The 21,518-nt window shown below is 42.9% G+C and overlaps 1 protein-coding gene and 1 long non-coding RNA gene across 2 annotated transcripts in view; one reads left to right on the forward strand and one right to left on the reverse strand.

Moving 5' to 3' along the window:
* Positions 1-21,518, reverse strand: part of ROR1 (receptor tyrosine kinase like orphan receptor 1) — a 384,982-nt gene that overhangs the window by 99,307 nt on the left and 264,157 nt on the right. The gene's annotated exons all lie outside the window — the stretch shown is intronic.
* Positions 1,727-8,618, forward strand: LOC118985100 (uncharacterized). The gene is made up of 3 exons (XR_005066055.1): positions 1,727-1,932; positions 6,194-6,313; positions 8,270-8,618. It is a non-coding gene; the product is annotated as an uncharacterized LOC118985100 (long non-coding RNA).

Genomic DNA, 21,518 nt, shown 5'->3' on the forward strand with positions numbered 1-21,518 from the left:
TCTTGGGAGGCTCTACATGTTACGTATCCGTAGAGTCTTAGTATTAAAAGGTATCTCAAAAGCCATCTAATTAAGTTTACAAAATTTCCAGCACAAAATCCTTGACAAACGATTGAAACCCGTCACAAGGCAGATTATGCCACTGTTGGACAAGCACTACTTACCCACTTACAAGTTTTTGGTTTGGGTGGCAGAATCCGCCTCCTACCAATGACTAGTGTTGGACCTGGTTCTGTCCCCTAGAACAAGTAGTAAGTCCACCCTCTAATTTCAATGTCTGAGGGTAGATCCCGAAGCTACCTGTTAAGTCTTCCCTTCCTCATCTCTTCTCCATTCCAATCAACCATTCCCAACACAGTCAACTGTTTTCCACATGCCATCACCTTTGTCCCCACGAGTCACTCTCTTCTTCATCCTTTGAACACACACTCCCCTTCCTCAGAATCCAAAGGGATTTCATCAAGCACCTAACACGGGCACTGAGCACGGGTCCCAAACCTCACCCCTTCCATCGAGGACCCTAAGACACTCCTTTACCTTTCATTCTCCTCATAAGACTTAATCTTTAGCTTTACAGAAGAATAGGCATCAGGCCAGCACAGCTCTCAAGATCATATCCTTCCCTCGTTCACACTCACCTATCTACGCCTTTTAGGTCTCCTCTCATCTTTCCTCCAGTCCGAGGAGGGAGAAGTCCTGTCTCCACCAACCGTGCTTTCTGTCCTGTGGCTTTGGCTTCTCTCTCTCACTGCCCCCTTCTCACAGTCCACAAACATGGGTGGGCTCCCCATCTCAAAACCAACCAATGAACACAGATACCCCTTTTCTAACCAGAGCCCCAGAGTGCTGAGTCTCCTGCCTCTACATCTTAGTTATTCTAAGTGTCATCCACATTTGAAGGCTTATCACATTTATTTCCTCCTCACACCAGGATACTCCCTATACACTCCCTCTACTCCAGCACGCCATGGGATCTGCAGGTCTCCAAACGGACCATTTGTTTCCAGTGCCCAAACTGATTCCCTACCCCACCCCTGTCCAGTTGGCAAATGCCCATTCTTTTCTAAAGAAACTCAGATGTGATCTCTGTTGCATAGCCTTCTCTGGGGAGGTAGGAAGTTAATCAAACGATCACATAATGTCTTATAAATATTTTAAGACTTAAAAGAGATAATATACACTAAGTACTTAGCATAGTGAGGGGCAGAGTAACGCTCAATAAGTTGTACATATTATTATTATTAGCCCCTTAGACAGGCTGCTTCCTTATCTCTACATGTTCATTATTGTCTCCAGGACGTCATGCTGTACCTGTCCAAGCAGGTGACGACTTCACCACTCCACCAGATTATAAAAGCAGAAATGCCTTTCCATCCATATGTCTGTAACACAATGCCTGACATCTAGTAGGGACTCAATTAATATCTGATGAATGAGTAAATGACAATACACTTGCATGAGGACAAGGCAATTATTATGTCTTATAATTCACAAAAATATACCAATTCTATGCAGATGGTTCTGGCCTTTCAGTAGTGATATCACGTTTCAAACCTCCAATTTACCTCCATGAAATTTGGAACAGGTTAGAATGCCAAAGGGGGGATCAACACACTCCCCGACGCTGGCTCCCCAGTGGGGAGAACGGCTGTGCTGGATCATGGGAGCCTCGTGATCTCTTGGCTCAGGCTGGCACTTCTGTCCTTGGTGGGCCAGGGCGGCCTTGAGCAGCCAGCCTCTCTGGGTTCAGCTGTGGGCCAGCACTGAGACCGAACAAAAGCAGCATTTATGCCACTACTCACAAAGCAGGCCCTTGGGCAAGGATCAGGGGCCTTGCCTGTCAGCTTCTTTTTTCCCCAGATAGAGCACTGGGTTCCACCTCTGCCTTTAGGAACTGGGGTAATGTCAGCAGCGGAGGGACAGAGAGAAAATGTATGTCATGCCAGGTATGAAAGCACTCAAAAATGTTGCTTGGTAGCTATGAAATGGAGATAAATTTTAGTGGGCATTTTATTTCGATGACAGTATTGATCATTGTTTTATTTAATCAAAGCCAAAGGGCTGGCTTCCACTCTTTCCCCCAAGAACCCTTTAAAATTTTTATATCTCTTTGTCTCTCAGGGCCTGGGCTTGAAATATCTTGTCTAATATATAAATTGGCAGATCTTATAAAAATATTTATATTGAACTCTATTTGTCACTCCTTTGCATATCGTGTCCATTATTCCTTATGAGGAGAGTATATTATTTCTATTTTGTAAATAAGGAGACTGAGCTCCTGGTTGTTTAAGTCACTTCTTCAGGACCACACAACCTATAAATGACCTTATTAGTAGTTAATCAACTTTTCCAAGGTCACATAGCTTTTAAAATGATCTGAATTAACTAATAGCTAATCAAGTAAAAGAGTAACTGTTCCCCTTATTGTTACTAAAATAATGACTATTTTGTAACATAAAAAGTGAAGCAACATTTATTAAGATAACATAAAAATATTAAAATGCTACTTGCTCATTAAAGTTCTAATTCATGCAAGCAAATAAATTTGTGGCTTTAGTTGTCCTATGCTATTTAGAAAAAAGTAAGCATATATAGTTGCCAGCAAGACTTTTGAAGTATCATAGATAATGGGCTCTGAGATTTCCAGAATAGTGACACTGCTTTAGGGTATTTTTCTTTGCTATTCTGCCTTCAGAAACTATTCTCAATGTATAGTATAAATGCTAAATGCCATTTTCTGTTTCTCATGGCCTTTTAAAAACAGACAAGATTCTATCCATTGGGAAGGCATGAAAAGATCTTTCCTTTGACTCAAATGCTTATCTGGAGCAAACACAATTTTAGGATTTCCTCAAGATGTTTGTATGATCCTTGATGGTGCAGATAACAAAGATTTCAAAGGAATTTTGGGGCCTGGGAAAGAAATGAAAAGCTCACCTTTGCCCTTAGCTTTGTGTGTCCCTCAGCCAAGGGATCTGCGGGCCAGGCTTACTGGTAACTCCAGGTGTGTGCAGAAGGGTCCAATTTCAAAGTACTTGGGAAACCCTTGCTCTAAAGTCCCAAATAAGAGGCTGAGGCTTTGATTTGCAACAGGAAGACAGCCCCAAATTGTTCTGCAGAATCCATCCTACTCCAAGAAATAAGATTCAGGAAACTGGGGCATAACTTCCAGCTAAAAGGCACTGGGAGTGCCCCTGCTCTCTCAGCAAGAAGGCAGGGAGACTGAGCTGACATTCCGACTCATGATAAAACCACCTGGAGGATGAGGCACAGGTGATCACACCAGAGGGAACTCACTGATGCAAAAATAATGACAACGATCTCTTCCTGTGGCATTCCATCAAGGCAGCATAATCCACAATTTGTCAAAGGTCTTTGCTAATTTGGGTGTCACTCATCCTCCCTACTGTCTGCAAAAGCATGGGCAGAATCATGGTCTGAGCTCAAAGAAAGCGTGCAGAGACTGGAACTCATAGAAAGAACCATACCTTGTACGTATCAAGGTGGAAAGTACAGCATTACTGATAAATGTTAGAAGGTGAGGGGGGGAACAAATTGATAAATTACAATGATTTTAGTCTGGAGGATATATACATCAGTAATGAGAGATAGGGAGATTATGCTACTAAATGGAAAACACTGAAGGTACAATATAAAGTGAAGAAAGATTAAAGCCCTTGTGCCTGCACACATATTGCAATCTGCGGACGAGGTACAGGGGACATGACGGAAAGGCATTAGTAACAGCTATTAGTGTGTATATGTGCCAGGTGCTCTATAAAGCATGAATTATCTCATTTGATCCTTACCAAAAACTCTATGAAGAAGCTTCTGTCAACATCCCACCAGGGTGGATGGGAGGGCAAGGGCTGATGGAAGTCAAAGTAACCAGCTTGTCGAAGTTCCCACTTGCGGATGACCCGTGAGAGCAGATACTCTTGCCTCACTCTTCCTCAGGAAATTGCGGCTCTGTTGTAAGTGGTGGGGTGGTGTCTACATTGTTTTCTTTTAATCTACTCACTGAAAGTTCTGTAGTATGACTATGTTAAATGAAAAAAATTTAAGATGTGTATTAAGCAATCAGAACTCATAACCTCTACTTCCCGGGAGTGTCCTGGTAATACGCTCGGATCCCATCAGACAGTGAATTTGAGTTCTAATAAGTCTACTGTTTGATTAAGCACAGGAATGAAAACATCACCCCGAATTAGATTCAGCAACTGCTTTTTAAGCCCTGGCTACTGGGAGGATTCATGAACGGAGCCTTGCCAGGTGCTGACTGAGCACCGTGCCTGGGGACTCTAGCAAGCACTCACTAACTAACCTGTCACATACGGCTTCTGCCCTGTGTGTCACAATCCACTTCCCACTTCTTATTCACAGCAGATCTTCCTTTTCCCCGAGTTCTCCCAGTGCCTTGTGCAGAGCACGACATCTGTGGGCCTCACCTAGGCCTCCCCATCGTTTAGGACCCAGTTTAAGTTTAGCCTCCGCCAGGAAGCCCCACCACCCACATCAACTTCTTTCTCTCTTGACTTCCCACAGAACCTATTTTTCTCTCTCGTTTAATTATACTCCACATGGTTTAATCTTTTAAATAGTTAATGTACCCAAGCAAGAGTTGATTCTCTAAGGTTTGTGGTTCCTAAGAGTAAGACAATTTTTTCTGTGTTTCCTTTTTATCCCTTCAGAGCCCCTCGTACAGTATGTGCCTTTAGTTTTGTATTAATCGGGACTCTTGGTTGCAGATGACAGAAAACCTAACTCCACCTGGCAGAAGCTTAAAACAAACAAACAAACAAAAACAAACACATACAAGGGTGGGGGCTAGAGGAAAAAGGTGTTTACAGGCTCATGTAACTGACAAGCCCAGCAGCTTGGGGCAGGGTTAGCTCCTCAAAGAGAGCCACTGCACAGCTGCTGGGTCGTGTGGTCACTCCAATTTGGGCATAGGGCCAGCTCCACCGGGCCTGCGAGTGGACAAGAGGCGGTTTTTCCCAAAGGAGAAGCAAGCTGCTCTTGTCGAAAGAAGGATGGATGGACACTGGGCAAGCAAGAACAACAGATGTCCCTCACCCTATCGAATCAAATTCCTCAGCACATTAATAATAATGATAATAACAACGATAATAACTGTTCTTCACTGCTCAGGCCCCAGACTTGAAACCCCATTAGGAACTGCCAGGCAGCAGCAGAGTTCTTATTAACCTGATCTCAACAGAAGTGAGCCAGGCCTGGGGGCAGAGCTACAAAGGAGAGCTTACAAATCTCTGAGACAGCATTTTAATACCACAGGGAACTTTTTTCCTTTCCCACAAATTGTGTTAACCCTTTGGGAACAGGGGGAAACCCAGTGTCGAGCTCATTAGTGGCTTTCCTTCAGAGCTCTTCAAAGAGGCCTCGTCATTTGCCAACGTGATTTTTCTTAATATTGTGCAGACGGCAGGCTAATCCATCTTCAAATGATCTAATTGCATCCAACTTTCTCTTAAGAAACACTGCGTGGAGTTGCAAAGTCTTAATTGTGGGGTATATGCTGAATGTCTCCAAGATTACAGAGCCAAGCATTCAAACCAGAGCTGGGGGATTTCCAGTGGAAACTTTCAGGGGAAGAAAATGGAAGGAGAGTGGCAAACTGGAAAGCTTCGCCAAGTCCAGGTCCTGGGTCCCAGTGACCATGACGTTGACTAAATGCTTTAGCTTACTGCTTTAGAATTTCCACTCGGTGCTCACAGGGGTTCCGCCTGTGCCATGAAAGCCTGGTGTTTCCTTCCTTCCGCTTATTATTATGATGGAAGAAATGGGTAAACTAATGGAGAAGGCGGGGAGGGGCAGGCGGAGGAGCAGCTGGGATCTTTTGGCTACCTGGGCAAGAATAAGGATGTCAAGTGGCCAATGTTTTCTTAGGCTTTCCTGGCCTTCTACTTTCTTAGCCCAGCAACCTTTACACACCATAGAAAGGGCCTAATGAAATAAAACAGCTTTACATAAAGGAGATTAGCTAAGCCAAGTGAGGACAGGGTGAGGAGGTGGGGAGAGGCTGGAAATGGAGGGGGGAGTGCAGTGTTTTCTGTGTTGGGGGAAGCAAGGCACACACAGGCAGGTGAGATTAGTGCAAATACCAAAGGCTCTCTTTACATCAGCATTTCTTTTCCATCTTGTCTACCTTATTTATTCTGTTTATTCATCACAGCTACTCTATGGGGAGTCTGTTGTTTTCTGAACCTACTTTAGGGAGAACAGGGACCGTAATGTTTCTGTGGAGACCTTGGCTGAAGCTAGTACCTGGCAAAGCTGTGCTCCGAACTTCAAGGTGAGTGCCATTTGCTAAGACCTCCCCCCTTAGACACACCATGAGGGCTCAAGGGCAGGGGCTGAGTCAAGGTCACATGCAGGCTGCCAGCCCTGCTGAGGTTCCGGCCATGTGTAGGTACAGAGAACCTAGCTCTCTCGTTCCCAGGCAGGCCTGGGGGACTATCATTTTTACTGGGATGAAGTCATATATTAAACAATAACATGGTTTCTGTCAACATCAGGCCTTCAGGCCTTTGTTCTGCCCTCCCCCACAAACATATTTATATTGGCCCTGGCTAACAATATCCCACTTTCCACTTGCATTTGCAATCCCTTATGTCTCATCTGGTATACAATACGCAGAAAATCAGCCCATAAAGGACCTGGCAGTAAACCTAAGGCACTTTATTAACTCCACTTTCAAGTCCCTAGTGACCATGAGAACTGGAGGGCCTATTCGGGGACGAGGGCCCTTCTTTCCTGGAGATTGGCCCTCATAATCCAGGGCCCCACAAGGAGTCTCCATGGGCCACTTATAGACAACAACTCCAAAAGAAGAAGCCACAGAAAGCAGACCCCCCAATAAGAGGACTAATAGAAAATTTCCATCGAGGGCTTGCTATGTGCCAGGCATGGTGCTAAATAAATCACACACATTATCGCTCCTAATCCTCACGATCCTTTGAGTAGATGCCATTTTGACCACAGAAGAGAAAACCTCACAGGTTATTCTATAACTGCAGAAGATTCTCTGCTCCCAGCCTAGCAGCCCTGGTGTGTTCTGTTACTCGCTTACTGATTGTTCAGATATTAATCAAGTGCCCTCCTGCACCAGCGGTAGCGGACACAAATCTGAGCTGTCCCACTCAGAGAATTAACCATCGACCACAACATACTGTAAACGTGGGAAGCACAAGTGGAGAGCGGAGGAAGGGAATCCCCTTCAGGCTGGGCTGTAGGAGCTCAAAAAGGAGAGAATAACTCTCTTACTGGCTTGTGCCTCCTCTCCTAGCACAGGGCCAAGTGCTCCATCACACAATACTCCATCTCCATCACCTGCCGAAGGCCAAGGCTGTTTTGTAAGTGTCCCAGTTGAGTGGAGAAAGGTAACTTATACTGTCTTTATCCTATGACAATCCCAGACATATCCATATGCAGATCCCACTCATTCCTAACAACAGCAAAATCCAGATGAGATGAGCCCCATAATAGGCTTCGTTAAAGAGCCACCAAGGGTTCTGTGTGTGTGCATGGGGATGTATAGGGGGTGAGCAATGGTACGAGAGTTAAATGCTAGCTCCGTCCTCGGCATTTGGCATACATTTTTAATTTGATGTCATTTATTCTGTTTATTTCCAGTGATTAATCCTTCACACTTCCCTGCTCCTCGGGCCATCTCAGCTCTTCTTACTGCTTTACAACTTACTTCCAACTTAGCCCAAGGCACCAAACCACCTATTTTTCACACATGGACAGATACGAACACCTCCTTACTAGTTTTCCAGCTTCTGCTCATACCGTCCCCAGCTTGTTTGCAGCTGCCAAGGGTGTCCTTCTGACTGTAAATTAGAATAGGTCCCTTCTTTTGCTGAAACCCTCTCATGTCCACATACTGCTGCAAGATATGGCTCCTGCTTGCCTTTCCAATCTCACATCATTCCTTCCACCCCCCACTCACCCAGTTTCAGCCACATCAGCCTTCCTTCCATTCCATGATTGTGCCAAACCCTTATCCGCTCAGGGCGGGAGCACTTACTGTTCTTTTGCCTACAATAGCCTCTTCCCCTAGCTCTTCACTGGCTGGCTCATTCCATTCCTCAGATGTCAGCTCAAATGTCAACTCCTTCCGAGAAAACTGTTGTTCACCAGGCTGTTAAAAGCAGCCCTTCCCTACCCCCAGACAATTACACATCACTCAGACTTCTTCCTATTGTACTTATTTGTTTCTGTGCTTACCATCTGTTTTTCTCACCAGAACCAAGTGCCACACAGGACAAAGAACTTGCCTGGTACTGTTCACCCATCTATTCCCAAAAGCTATGGCCTAGCACACAGTAGGTGCTCAATTAATATTTGCTAAACTAACAAATGAATAGTTCATCATTAGCAAATGAACACTCCCAAGGACTCCTGAGGTGTATATCTCAGAACATTCTTATTTGGTTGCTCAAGAAACTGAAACTCAAAGAAGCCTGGAATTCAGATGCATAGGTCTGCATGGCTCCTATGTCAGGCCTTTTGTTACCATGCCAGGAAGTCTCTCCAGGTCATCAAAAAAAAAAAAAAAGGAAGATACCGGCTACAACATGGATGGACCCCAAAAACATAATGCTAAATGAAAGAAGCCAGACACAAATGGCCACATACTCCATAATTCCATTTGCATAAAATGTCCAAAAGAGGCAAATCCACAGAGACAGAAAGCAGATTAGTGAATGCCAGGGGCTGGGAGTTGGGGCCAGGGGGAGATGGTAGCAACTGCTTAATGAGTATGGGTTTCCTTTTAGGATGATGAAAATGGTCTGCAATTAGATAATGGTGATAGTTGCAGAGCACTGTGAATGCACACTTAAAATGGTTAAAGTTGGAAATTTTGTTATATATATTTTGCCACAACAAGAAAAGGAAGCAAAAATGAGGAAGATGTCCCAGGGAGCCAGGTGCCCATAGCCATTTGCAAGCGGAGCCAGGGACCCCCTCAAATCCCTGGTCTCCCAGTCACTTTGCCGCACTGCCTCTTCCCATTGCCTCGACTCTCTGCAGGATCTGCCTGCCACCAGGGAAATCGTTTCAAAGGGAGCCCTAATCTAAAAGAATAACATTTTACTTTGCAAGTTTTGGGAGTTTCTCTTTGCATTTTACCCTTTAGCTTTAAATCAGGATGGTTACCCAAGAGGAAATGGCGCCTGCGGTATGCTGCTTTGACATCTGCCCATCTGGTTTTTCTGTAGTTTTATTTTTAGCCCTAAACAGATTCAAAATGCCATTGTGGAGAAGCTGTGAGCTCTGCCGTGTTTTAGCCAAGCAAAGTCTCTCTGGAACAGAACTGAGGGGGCATGTGTCTGGGGACCGAGGGTGGTGCTTTGCACTAGAAGATGTCTCACACGTTTTTCCAACCTCAAAGCCGAGGCCCCGTCTAGGTTCCCGGTTTAACAACAGGCTTCTCATTTCGCCCCCCAAACATCAAATCTCCTAGTGCTCTTACTATGAGAGTACTTTTTCAGAGTTAGAAGCCCTGACTTCTTGATTGTTTTCTTGAATTCAATGAGATGGCTGGGACACCGGTAGGGGGCGCTCTCAGGACAGCCTGGGATGCTGCCACGAGGGGGACGTCCCCTGCCTATCCGAGTCACCAGTGAAGAGTGGGCTCACTGAAGGGCCGGGGCTGCGCAAAGCTCAGGGCGCTGGTGAGTGAGTGAGCAAGTGGCACATCATGCATTCAATCAATTCTTCAACGGAGGCCTACTGAGTACCAGTTGCTGTGCTAAACTCGTCATTTCATTTAATGGGACAGTGTCACTCAGCTCCTACTGTTGTGTACCAGGATCTGCAAGGCTCTGGGAATAAAAAACGAATGAGATGGACAAGATTGAGGCTGCTTCTGAGTTTATGCTGTAGCTAGAGTTTAAAGGTGTGCTGTCCAATGTGGTAACCACGTAACATGTATAGGTATAGAACAGTTAAAGAACTTATATGCATGACCCATGGACTCACTGAACTAAGGGGAGGATTGTGGGAAGGAGGGGTTTATCGGGAGGAGGGGTGCAAAGGGGGAAAGTTGGGATACCTATAGTAGCATCGTCAATAAAACATACTTACAAATATGGCTAGTGCAATTAATACAATGAATTTTAAATTTTACTTAACTTTAATAAACGTAAATTAAAAACTGAAGTCGTGTAAAATATGTTTTTTCTGCTAAACGCAACTTTATTGCTTTGGGAAGACTGCATTTTACTTTAACTGGGGCATCGCCTAAGATTTTATTCTTTTATTATGCTGCATGTGTCAAGAGAGTGCACTGTTTCCAATATGAAATATTAACCCACCGCTAGTCTGGAAGGTGCAAACAGACCGACTCAGTTCAAATGATTTTTCCTGTATGCCATGTAAGGGTCTTATTTGAGTATTTTATGCAGACACTATGAGTTATGGTTGAAACCTATGTGAATCCTAGCTGATAACTAAACTGAAATACTGTTATTTTCCTTACAATAGTTAATTTATTTTTCTAGTTTAAAAAAGTCAGTATAGATGAGTTTTTACATTTGAAATGAAGGCATGTTACTGATGCAGAATTGAGTGGAGATTTAGACAGTACCATGATGCACGGCAAAGAACAGCACTAATTAAGGGTTTACAACAATTAGCAAATTCTATCCTTAGTGTCTCAAGAAGCAAATTTCTAGAAACCTTCTGTCCTTGTGTTTAGCCTCCAAGAGTTCATAAATATTGAGGTCTAGACCCAGAGCACCTACTACACAACTAGAAAGAATTTGTTATGATAAGAAAGAGTGCAGATGTAAGAATTTATTAAATTTTCCATGTTTTTTCTAGACAGGTAGTAAAACACTGGGCTATTTTCTCAAAGCTATTAGATGCCTCTAAGATCAAAAGATATAAGAAAAAATGTTCTGAAAATTATAAACAGTCATACAAATATAAGTGGTTTTATTCTTGCCTTTTTTAATAATCTCTCTGGGGAATTTCGCTCCCTCCACCTCTTTGCTCATTGACTTGGGCTGCATGTCCACCACGTGTGCCCCTTCATTTCTGAGCTCTGCCCAGGTCCCAGTTCTACAGCCCGAACTACCCACTGGATAGTTCCAGCTGGGCAGGGTTGCAACTTTAAATACTCTATCTTTGCCTTGGTGTCCTCTTAGCCCGCCTCCACCCCAAGCTTTCCAGCCACACAGAAGTCAATCTGGGGTACTGGTGCGGGGGGCTGGGCCCTCGTGCTTTCATCAGCATTCACTGCCTCGCCCCCACCCTGCTCAGCATCCACCAGGGAAGTGACCTTTGCAGCTGCAGTTCTCAGGCTTCCTGTGTCAGATGACTTGAAGCCACATTGTTTCTCTGCCTTCCTTCATTCGGTCTTGGGGGATGAGCGAGAGCACCTTCTCATGGCTCCAGTGCCCCAGAACAGGCTTGCCATCATTCCAGCCGCCAGAGATGACTCTACCCCTAGGCTCCAGTAAAAACTGCCCCTTCTCCTTGTCCGTCCAGCCTAGGCATGGTGGCAGTTTCCATCTGTTGCTGATGTTTAAGTAGCGTCGCCATCCCTTGTCTGTCTTCTCTGCAATTTCATGACCCTCATAACCAAAGCCGTACATTGACTTCCCTGGGTTAAGTTCTGAGTTGGTTCTGCTTTCTTGTTTGGACCCTGATGGTGTGGCAGGCACGTGATTAGCCTGGCTCAGAGTTTCTGTTGCTTCAAGTCCTCTGGCATCTATAATATTTTAGAACTGGGCAATCTAATGCAAGTCTCCTTCAGGCAACTGGGAGGATGGGCGAGGGTACTTCTCAAATCTGGTGGAGTACACATAAAATAACTTGGGGTCATTTGATAAAATGCCATGTCTAGGCATCACCCTAAAAGATTTTGATTTGATTTTTCTGGGGCGGAGCCTGGGTATGGGTAATTTTTAAAGCTCCTTGGGTGATCTTAATGTATACTTTGAGTTGAGAAGCACTGCGAGGTAATGGGACCCTGGCTGTTGCTTTGGGAGCATATATAAGCATGAATGTGTGTATGTGCATATGAGTTTGAGAGAGAGAGAGAGAGAGAGAGAGAGATGCAATGCGAAATTGTCAACACTGACACTGATTAAAAACACCAAAGGCCAGAGACCAAAGAGAGAAGAATAAACCTGAACATTAGGTTGAAAAAATCAAATGTGAATTATGTCATTCATGCAAAGACCGACCCATTGTACTTAGCTACCCTTTAGGACAGTCAAGTTTATTCATAACATTTCATTAATTGTTTGTTGTAAGATTTTATTTTTTCCCTTAGAAAGCTCTGTGAGTGTGTGATTTATTAATGAGTCTGTATTCACAAGTCACATATGCAAACCAGTGTCTTTAATTTTCCCATCAGCCTTCAGGGCCTGCTAGTGAGGCAACACCAGAGGGCTGTGTCCATCACTATATCATATGGCCTCCAGCCTCAGTCCCCTCACTCAAGTTCACAGACGCACTCAGCTTACAAGAACTGAATGAAGAAATATGGGAGGAAAGCCTGCTGTATTTATTAGGAGGCAAACAGAGCCTGCAACTGACCAGCAAAGTGCATAGTCATCTCCACTTGACCCAGGAAGGCACGACACCATGCCCCTTCAGAATCTGGTGATCATGATGGTAGGGGTTTTCCTCCACGTGGGAGTTCTGGGTAAAATCATTCCCATTGATTGATCTAACTGTACAACACCGTGATCGGAATGGGCAGGATGGAAGCACACGATGGATAAAAGAGGGCTACTAACAGAGCAGAGAAAGAGAGCCCAAGAACAAACTGCATGAAATCCAGAACTTGGAGAGGTCTTACTGTAATAAAGAGAATAGCAAAATCAGTTTCAACAAGTCACAAAATTTAACATCACAATAATTCTTTGATGACACTGAATTCAAGATCTTTAGTTTGCAAATAAAGGAACTGGGATCTAAAGAAGGTAAGCAATATGTCCAGGGTTCACTGGCTAGTGAACCGTGGGGAAAGACTAGGACCCAGACCTAGTCTTTTGCCTAAATCCCAGCTTCCAGTTGTACTAGCATCAGCTGGGAGCAGGTTAGAAATGCAGAGTCTCAGGCCTGTCCCAGACGTACTCCTTAACAACACCCCCAGGCAACTTTTACATACATTACCATCTGAGAAGCAGGGCTCTAAGCCACACTCTGACTACGCTGGGACATTCTGCTCACCCACAGCCAGAGTTGGGGGAATGCTGGAAAAGTACTCACTCTGTAACTAATAGCAGAAGCTGGTGTTAATATTCATAAATGCAGAAAGGAAAAGTGAAAATGAGGTACAATGAGGAATTTTAGATCACGTGTGTTGCCTGGCATCCACATGTATGACTTAAAAACAGCTTCTAAGAATCAGAGGCCTGGAACATAGAAGGAGCTTGATAAAAATGTGTTGAGCAAATGAATAAAACTTGTCATACATGGAGAAAAGATTTCAGACTCTTGATGTTCAAGTTCACACACATTCATAGAGTATCCACTATGTACTAGGTGCCATGTGAGGTGTGGAGATACATTCATGACTAACCTATGGACTGAGAGGCTCATGGCCTGGTGGACAAGCTTTCAGAACCTGTGCTTCTAGAAAGCAAATACTTATCTTTCCCCTTTTCTCTTTGTGCCCTGCACACAAAGATATGTTTGCCAATATTCACAAGTATCGTTTTAATTGGAAGCTTTCCACACCCTATTCATTCAGTGGGAATTGTTGAGTGATGGGGGTAGACTGGGATATAAGAGCTTGGCTTTTCAACCCTCTGTCCTTTCAGAACTATCCCCCACTGGGATTGGGAAATCCTTCTTATCTAATCTCTCCACATTCCCTCCATCTGCCCCTTCTCTGCTGAGTGCTGAGCCTCAGGCAGTTGGAAGAAGACATGGAGGTTAGCTACTTCACTGGCCCCCTGTGTCCTGGCCCAGCTGCTGAGTGACTTCCTGGTCTCCCCTCTGCAAGGCACCTCTGCCTCTGAACTGACTCCCTGAGTATTTGCATTGCAACTTATCCTAGAGTTTATCTTGAGTTGCAAAATTACACTATCACTTCCTGGGCTGGGCTAGCACCCAGCTACACTTCTTCACTGTGGCTGAGACGTGGAAACAGATAAGAGAAGGAAAGAATTCTTCAAAAGCTAATCACTTTGTCTTTCTCCAAAAAGGGACATTAGCCAAAGGCCAAGGAGAGAAAAAGAAATAAAGGCTTCAAAGTCTCTTACTGGGGTTTACAGCAGGGAACGTGGTCCAGAAGGTCTCTGGCTGGAAAGAAGATACAGCCTCTTCGCTCAAATAACAGTGATAATGATGCAGTGGCGATGGCAGGGATGACGACGATGATGTTAATAACCTTAGTAAGCTCCTCGTATGTGCCAAGTACAGTGCTGTGTACCTAACACACATTCCTATTATTTCATTTAATCTTCACAACAACCCTATAGACCCCTTTGGCCCCCATGCCCTTTTTATAGACTTCCGAAGGAGCCCTCAGAGGATGAAGGAAAAGAAGTGCAACTTAAATTCATGAAACTTAATTATATACCAGGCCCCATACTAAGATTTTTCATCTGTCATAAGACAGGTGAGGTAATCAAGTCAACAAATACTGTCTCATTTATTTCAGGAATATTTATTGAGATCTACCAGGTATTAAGTACTTTATATTCATTGTCTCATTACTGCTAATGATAATCCTAAAATAGGTACTATTATTACTCCCTATAGAAGAGGATCCTTGGATGTTGCCTTCTCTTTCTCTTTCCTTCCTTCCTTCCTTCCTTCCTTCCTTCCTTCCTTTCCTTCCTTCCTTTCCTCTCTCTCTCTCTTTTCCTTCATTCCTTCCTTCCTCCAACCCTCCCTCCCTCCCTCCCTTCCATGAATATTTATTGAGCAATGACTATGTTCTAAGACTGGGGATAAAGTGGCACATGAAACAGACAAGGTCCTGACCTCATGAAGCTTATCTAGTGGCACATACCCTAATATAAATGAAACAGGGTTATAATAAAAAAAGACTGGGTGCTACTTTAGATTCTGGGGTCATTTCTGAGGAGGTGATATTTTAGGTGAGATCTGAATGGCAAGAAGGAGGGAGTCATGGAAAGATTTCAGAACAAAATCCTCCAGACAGAGAGAACGGCTAGCACAGAAATCCCGAAGGCTTCAGGACAAGCCTGGGTGTCTCGGGAGCAGAAACACAGCCAACATGGCTGGAGCTGAATGACGGAGGTGGGAGTAGCACAAGGGGGGGCCATTGAGGTGGACAGGGGCCCTGGTAGGAAAGCCGGGCCAAGGCGTTGGGGATCCAGTCCAAGTGGGAAGACCTAGAGGGTGAGGGGGCCTAATATTAGGGCAGAAGATAGTTCTAATTTTTAATGTTTTTTTAAATTTTATTTTTTAATTAGAGTTTACATTCAATATTATTTTATATCAGTTTCAGGTGTACAGCACATTGGTTAGACAATCACATACTTCACAAAGTGTTTCCCCTGATATTTCCAATACTTCCCTGGTACCACAGAAAGTTATTACAATATTATTAACTATATTTCCTATGCTGTACTTTATATCCTCCTAACTATTTTGTACTTCCAATTTGTACTTCTTAATCCCTTCACCTTCTTCACCCAGTATCCCTCCAACCTCCTCCCCTCCGGCTACCATCAGTCTGTTCTCTGTTATCTATGAATCTGTTTCTGTTTTGTTTGTTCATTTATTTTGTTCTTTAGATTCCACATATACATCGAATAAGTATTTGTCTTTCTCTGACTGACTTATTTCACTTAGCATAATAGCCTCTAGGTCAGCAGTCCCCAACCTTTGTAGCACCAGGAACCGGTTTCATGGAAGACAATTTCTCCATGGACTGGGGTGGGGAGGGGGGATTTCAGGAAGATTCAAGCACATTACATTTATTGTGCACTTTATTTCTATTATTATGACCTTGTAATATAGAATGAAATAATCATACAACTCATTATATGCTAGGGTCAGCATGTGGGCTTACCCAAACTGACTGAGACAAATGCATAGTGCAGAAAAGGGGCATGGACAGAAGTGGTAGATAAAATAATGGGTGCGCCATGCACGGACTAAAACACGTTGGATTTTGACTTCAAGCTTGCCACCAGGTACACTTACTTGTCACTTGCCATTCATTCATTGATAGGCTTTTGATATGAGTCTACAATTGATTTATTATGGTCCCTGTGCAGTCAGACCTCTCTGCTAATGATATTTACAGGCGTTCCCCAGCACTAGCCTCACCACCTCAGATCACCAGGCGTTAGATTCCCATAAGGAGAACGCAACCTAGATCCCTCACCTGCGCAGTTCACAGCAGGGTTCACGCGCCTTTGAGACTCTAATGCCTCCACTGCTCTGACAGGAGGTGGAGCTCAGGCAGTAATGCCAGCAATAGGGAGCGGCTGGAAACACAGATGAAGCTCTGCTCACTTGCATGCTGCTCGCCTCCTGCTGTGCTGCCCAGTTCCTAATGGCCACAGACTATGTCCCAGGGATTGGGGACCCCTGCTCTAGGTTTTTCCATGCTGTCACAAGTGGTAAGATTTCAGTATTTTTTAAGGCTGAGCAATATTCCATTTTATTTATGTACCGTGGCTTTTTTATCCACTCATCTGTTGATGGGCACCTGGGTTGCTTCCATATCTTGGCTATTGTAAATAATGCTGCCTTATTACTCAGTGATTCCACTTCTGGGTATGTCTGGAAAAAAGGCCTAAACACTAATTTAAAAGAATATATGCAGAAGATATTTTTAAAAGCTTGTTCTGACTTCTTTAATGAGGAATAATCTGTAGGAGATAAGGGTAGAAGAAGAAAAATCAGTACTAAGGCTGCTGTAGAATTTCAGACAAGGTATGACAGTGGTGTAGAGGATGGAGGGGGAGACGGAGAGGAGGGGGGATGGAGAAGAGGGGGAGCCCAAAAGCACTCGCCGATGCTACGATGGCCTGTTCTTCTCCCAGCCCCAGCAGAGTGAGCGAGCAGTTTGAGGGCAAAGTTTAATATCTGTAGTTTCCACAGAGTTTGGCTGAGAGCCTGGTATTTTGTAGGTGACTGATAAAAATTTATTGAACCGAAAGAATGCTTAGTGTCAGTTGAATTGGATCTGTTTGCTTAGGAAAGCTCAAGATATATATCAAGAAAAAGCTGCCTTGGCTGGTGTAGCTCAGTGGATTGAGTACGGGCCTGCGAACCACACGATCTTGGTTCGATTCCCAGTCAGGGCACATGCCTGGGTTGCAGGCCAGTTCCCAGTAGGGGACACATGAGAGTCAACTATACACTGATGTTTCTCTCCCTATCTCCTTCCCTTCCCCTCTAAAGATAGATAAATAAAATCTTAAAAAAAAAAAGAAAGAAAAAGCCTGAGTGATATATGAGGCTTTGTGATAAACAAAGTAACAAACATGAGCGGTATAATATTGATGCTCCAGGCCTCACTAGGGTCAAATTAATCAACCTAATGATCCCAAAAGACTAAAACTGAAGAAAGTAGATACAAACTAGGTCCAATTAAAGCCATTTAACCTTTATGAGCCTTTCTGATTGTGGGGATCAAAACATCTTCCATGGATGCTGTTTTGGAGAAAAAAGGTGATAGATATAATGAATCCCAATACATTGTCCTATTTTGGGTAAGAAGTTCAATAAAAGGAAGCTGTCATAAAGACAATGACCTCAGGCCTTATAGGTGTTCTAAGACATCATCTACCCAGGACTGTCCTTAGATGTGGACAGGAAGGCCCCTGTGGAAGTGGGAAATATGGAATGACAGAGTAATGACGGCCAACAATCTGTTGCTACATATAAGAACATTGGGGGGAAAAGTGAAAAAATAAACATTTTCAGAATTCTGGAAATTAGCCAAAGGCTTGCAACACTCTGAGGAGCATTCATCTAAAAAGGATGGCGGTGGGGGGGGGCGGCGTGGGGAGGAAGGTTGCGGCTAAAATTTAGTAACGACAGAGTTCTGTGGAACTTTATCTTGCCCTGTTCCCATCTCTTTTTCCTCCCGCATCCTGCAGTGACCTTGAACATCAGCAGCTTCCCCTCCACAGCTGCTGTGAAAACCAGCAGCCCAGCAGTCACTGGAGAAGGCAGAGAGGCTGAGGTGCCTTAAAAGACCCATCTCCAAGAATCGGCACAATCTGACCTGGACAGCAGCAATTTGGAAAAGTCCCATTCCCATGACCTATCCTCATATGCCTGGATTCAGAGGCTCTCAGTGAGAAAAGACCTAGTCCCAGGGTCATTTGTTAAAAAAACAAATTCTCATAGCAGCCTGGGGTAGTAATACCAATGGGGGTAGGGGAAGAGCCTGGCCAAAAAGCTCAAAAGTTCAAAGGAAGGATCTAAGAAATGAGCTGTTTACAGGGGTTTTGAAAAACTACAACATATCTCTGGGGATAGAGAAGAACATGTTCATGTGAGGGCCTGAGTGCATGCCCTAATCTCTCACCTCTGGCTAACTTGGAGGCCCTGCTCAAGCAGGAAATGAATACAAAGGCAGAGTTATAAACTGCTGGAGTGTTGAGGGATGCCCCAAAGCACACAGGGGACCCCAAGACAAAGGGTGTAAGACTTACTGGTTTAAGGAGATGTCCGTCCAATTGTTATCTGACCACTAAGCTAACCGAGCAGAGAGCTCAGTAGCTGCACAGGGCAGGGAATACAGACTGCAGTGAATTCATTTGGGAAAGTCACTTTGGCAAACAGCAACAATGACATTAGAGAGGCGGTGTTCTGACTTCCTGAGTTGGCACATTACGTTATTTAAATGCCGACTTTTCAATAAAAAAAAGCTTTTTGGAAAAAATCAATAAAATTGACAAACCTTTCGCTAGGCTAGCTAGTTTGAACAATAATAAAAAAAGAAAATACGAGTTACTAAAATCAGAAATAAAAGAAGAAACATCGTTACTTATATTACAGAAATTAAAAGAATAAAAGAAATTATGAACAACTCTATGCCAACAATTTAGGTAATCTAAATGAAATGGACAAACTACAAAAACTTACTCAGAAGAAAATCTAAGTAAGCCAAAAACAAGTGAAGAAGTCCAATTAGTAATTTTGAGACTTCCCACAAAGAAAAATTCAGGCCCCAAAGGCTTTATTGGTAAATTTCATCCAACATTTAAAGATTAACACAAATCCTTCACAGACTCTTCTTCCAAAAATAGAAGATGAGAGAATACTTGCCAACTCACTGTGGGAGGCCAGTATTGCCTTGGTATCAGAACTAGGCAAAAACATCGCAAGAAAACTACAGACTGGTATCTCTCATAAACAGATGCAAAAATCCTCAATAAAATGCTAGTACACTGAATCTAGCAATGTATAAAAAGGAAATATACACCATGCCCAAGTAGAAATTATCCTGGGAATGTAAACTTGTCTTAATATCAAAAATCAATCAATGTAATACACATTACTAGAATAAAGGACAGAAAAATCATAATCATCTCAATAGGCACAGAAAAAGCATTTGTCAAAACCCAATGCCCTTTTATAATAAAAACACTCTACAAAATAAGAAGAGAACTTTCTCAACCTGATAAAGGCCATCAACGAAAAACCTACAGCTACCATCATAAAATCTTTTCCCTTAAGATAAGAAAAAAAGACAGGATGTCCGTTTTCACTACTTCTCTTTAACATTGTACTGGAGGTTCAAGCCACAGTAATTAGGCAGAAAAAAATAAATAAAAGGCATCAATATTGTATAATGATAAATAAAACAATCTCTATGTGCAGATGACATGATCATGTACACAGAAAATCCTAAGAAACACACACACATCAGAGGTGATAAATGAGTTCACCGAGATTACAGGGTATAAGTCCAATATACTATATAAAAATCAGTTGTATCTCTACAGAATATCAATAAATAACCTGAAGATGAAATTAAGACAAACAATTCCATTTACAATTGTATGAAAAACAAAATATTTAGGAATAAATTTAACATAAAAAGAGAAAAAAACATGTAAACTGAAAGCTAAAAAACATCCTTGAAAAAATTAAATAAATGGAAAGGCACCCCATTTCATGGATTAGAAGATTTAATATTGTTTAGATAGCAATATTCCCAAGTTGATCTACAAATTCAGTGCAATCCCTATCAAAATCCCAGCTGGCCTCTTGGCAAGAATGAACAGGCTGACCCCAAAATTCATATGGAAATGCAAGGGGCTTCAGAATAGCTAAAACAAAAAAAGTCTTGAGAAAGCTGTGTTGGAGGATGTGATGACCAGTTTTATATGTCAACTTGGCAAGCTATACTGCACAGTTATTCAGTCAAACTCTAGTCTGTGAAGGTACTATGTAGACAGGATTAACACCTACAGTCAGCTGATTAAATGTAGGCGGGCATCCTAAATAAAAGAGTGAGCCTGATCCAATCCAAAGGGTGTAAGTGCAGAAGGAAAGTTTCCCGAGGCAGATGAAATTCTACCTGTGGAATGCAGCAGGAGCATCTGGCCAGAGGTGTCTTGCCTGCCCCTCCTGACACTCTGCCCTGTGGGTTTCAAACTAGGCTAGCCAGCCCACACAATCACATAAGCCAATTCCTTGCAATAAATCTCTTTATATGGGCATGTATATAAAATTTTACTGGCTCTGTTTTTCCTGTGGAACACTGACTGTTGGAGAGGACTTACATTTTCTTTCAAAACTTACAGAAACCAAGGCTATGAGGAACTGTACACTTGAAACCTATATAATCTTATTACCCACTATCACCCCAATAAACTTAAAAAGTAACCAAAAAAAAAAAAGACTCCGAGGAACTGGCATAAGGTTGGACTCATAAATCAATGGAGTAAAATTGAGAATCCAGAAATAAACACATACATTTTGGGTTAGTTGGTGTTTAACAGGTCATCAAGATGGGCACAGAATACTTTTTCCGCCAATGGTGTTGGGATGACTGGATTTACACATGCAAAACAATGAATCTGGATTCCTACTTCACACCATATGCCAAAATTAACTCAAAAAGGACCAAAAACCTAAACATTAGAGCTAAAACTATAAAGTTAAAACTCTTTTTAATTATAGTGGATTTTATTTTACAAAAATTTTCAGCATCAGTGAAAAATGATTCACTGTTTATTATTACAGAAAAATCATAATTAATTAGAAACCTGCTAGTAAATATGAGTATCTTATGATTCTAGAAATTTATGAGAATTCCCAGGAATTCCAATTTATTGATCTTGGACTATAAAGATTAATATCTGGTGGGAATTTGGAAGCACTGCTTTCTCACGTCCTGTAAGTCATCCTCAAACGTCATCTGACCACAGTCCACATGTACTCACCTCTGCTATAAAACTAAAACTTTTAGAACAGATCGCAGTAAATCTGTGTGATTTTGGATTAGGCAATGATTTCTTAAAAGCACAAACAACCAAACAAAAAGAAAAATTGGACATCATCAGAATCAAAACCTTGTA

Source organism: Sturnira hondurensis, unplaced genomic scaffold, assembly GCF_014824575.4.
Source record: "Sturnira hondurensis isolate 20B ecotype Veracruz unplaced genomic scaffold, ASM1482457v3 Scaffold0000648, whole genome shotgun sequence".
NCBI classification, from domain to species: Eukaryota; Metazoa; Chordata; class Mammalia; order Chiroptera; family Phyllostomidae; genus Sturnira; species Sturnira hondurensis.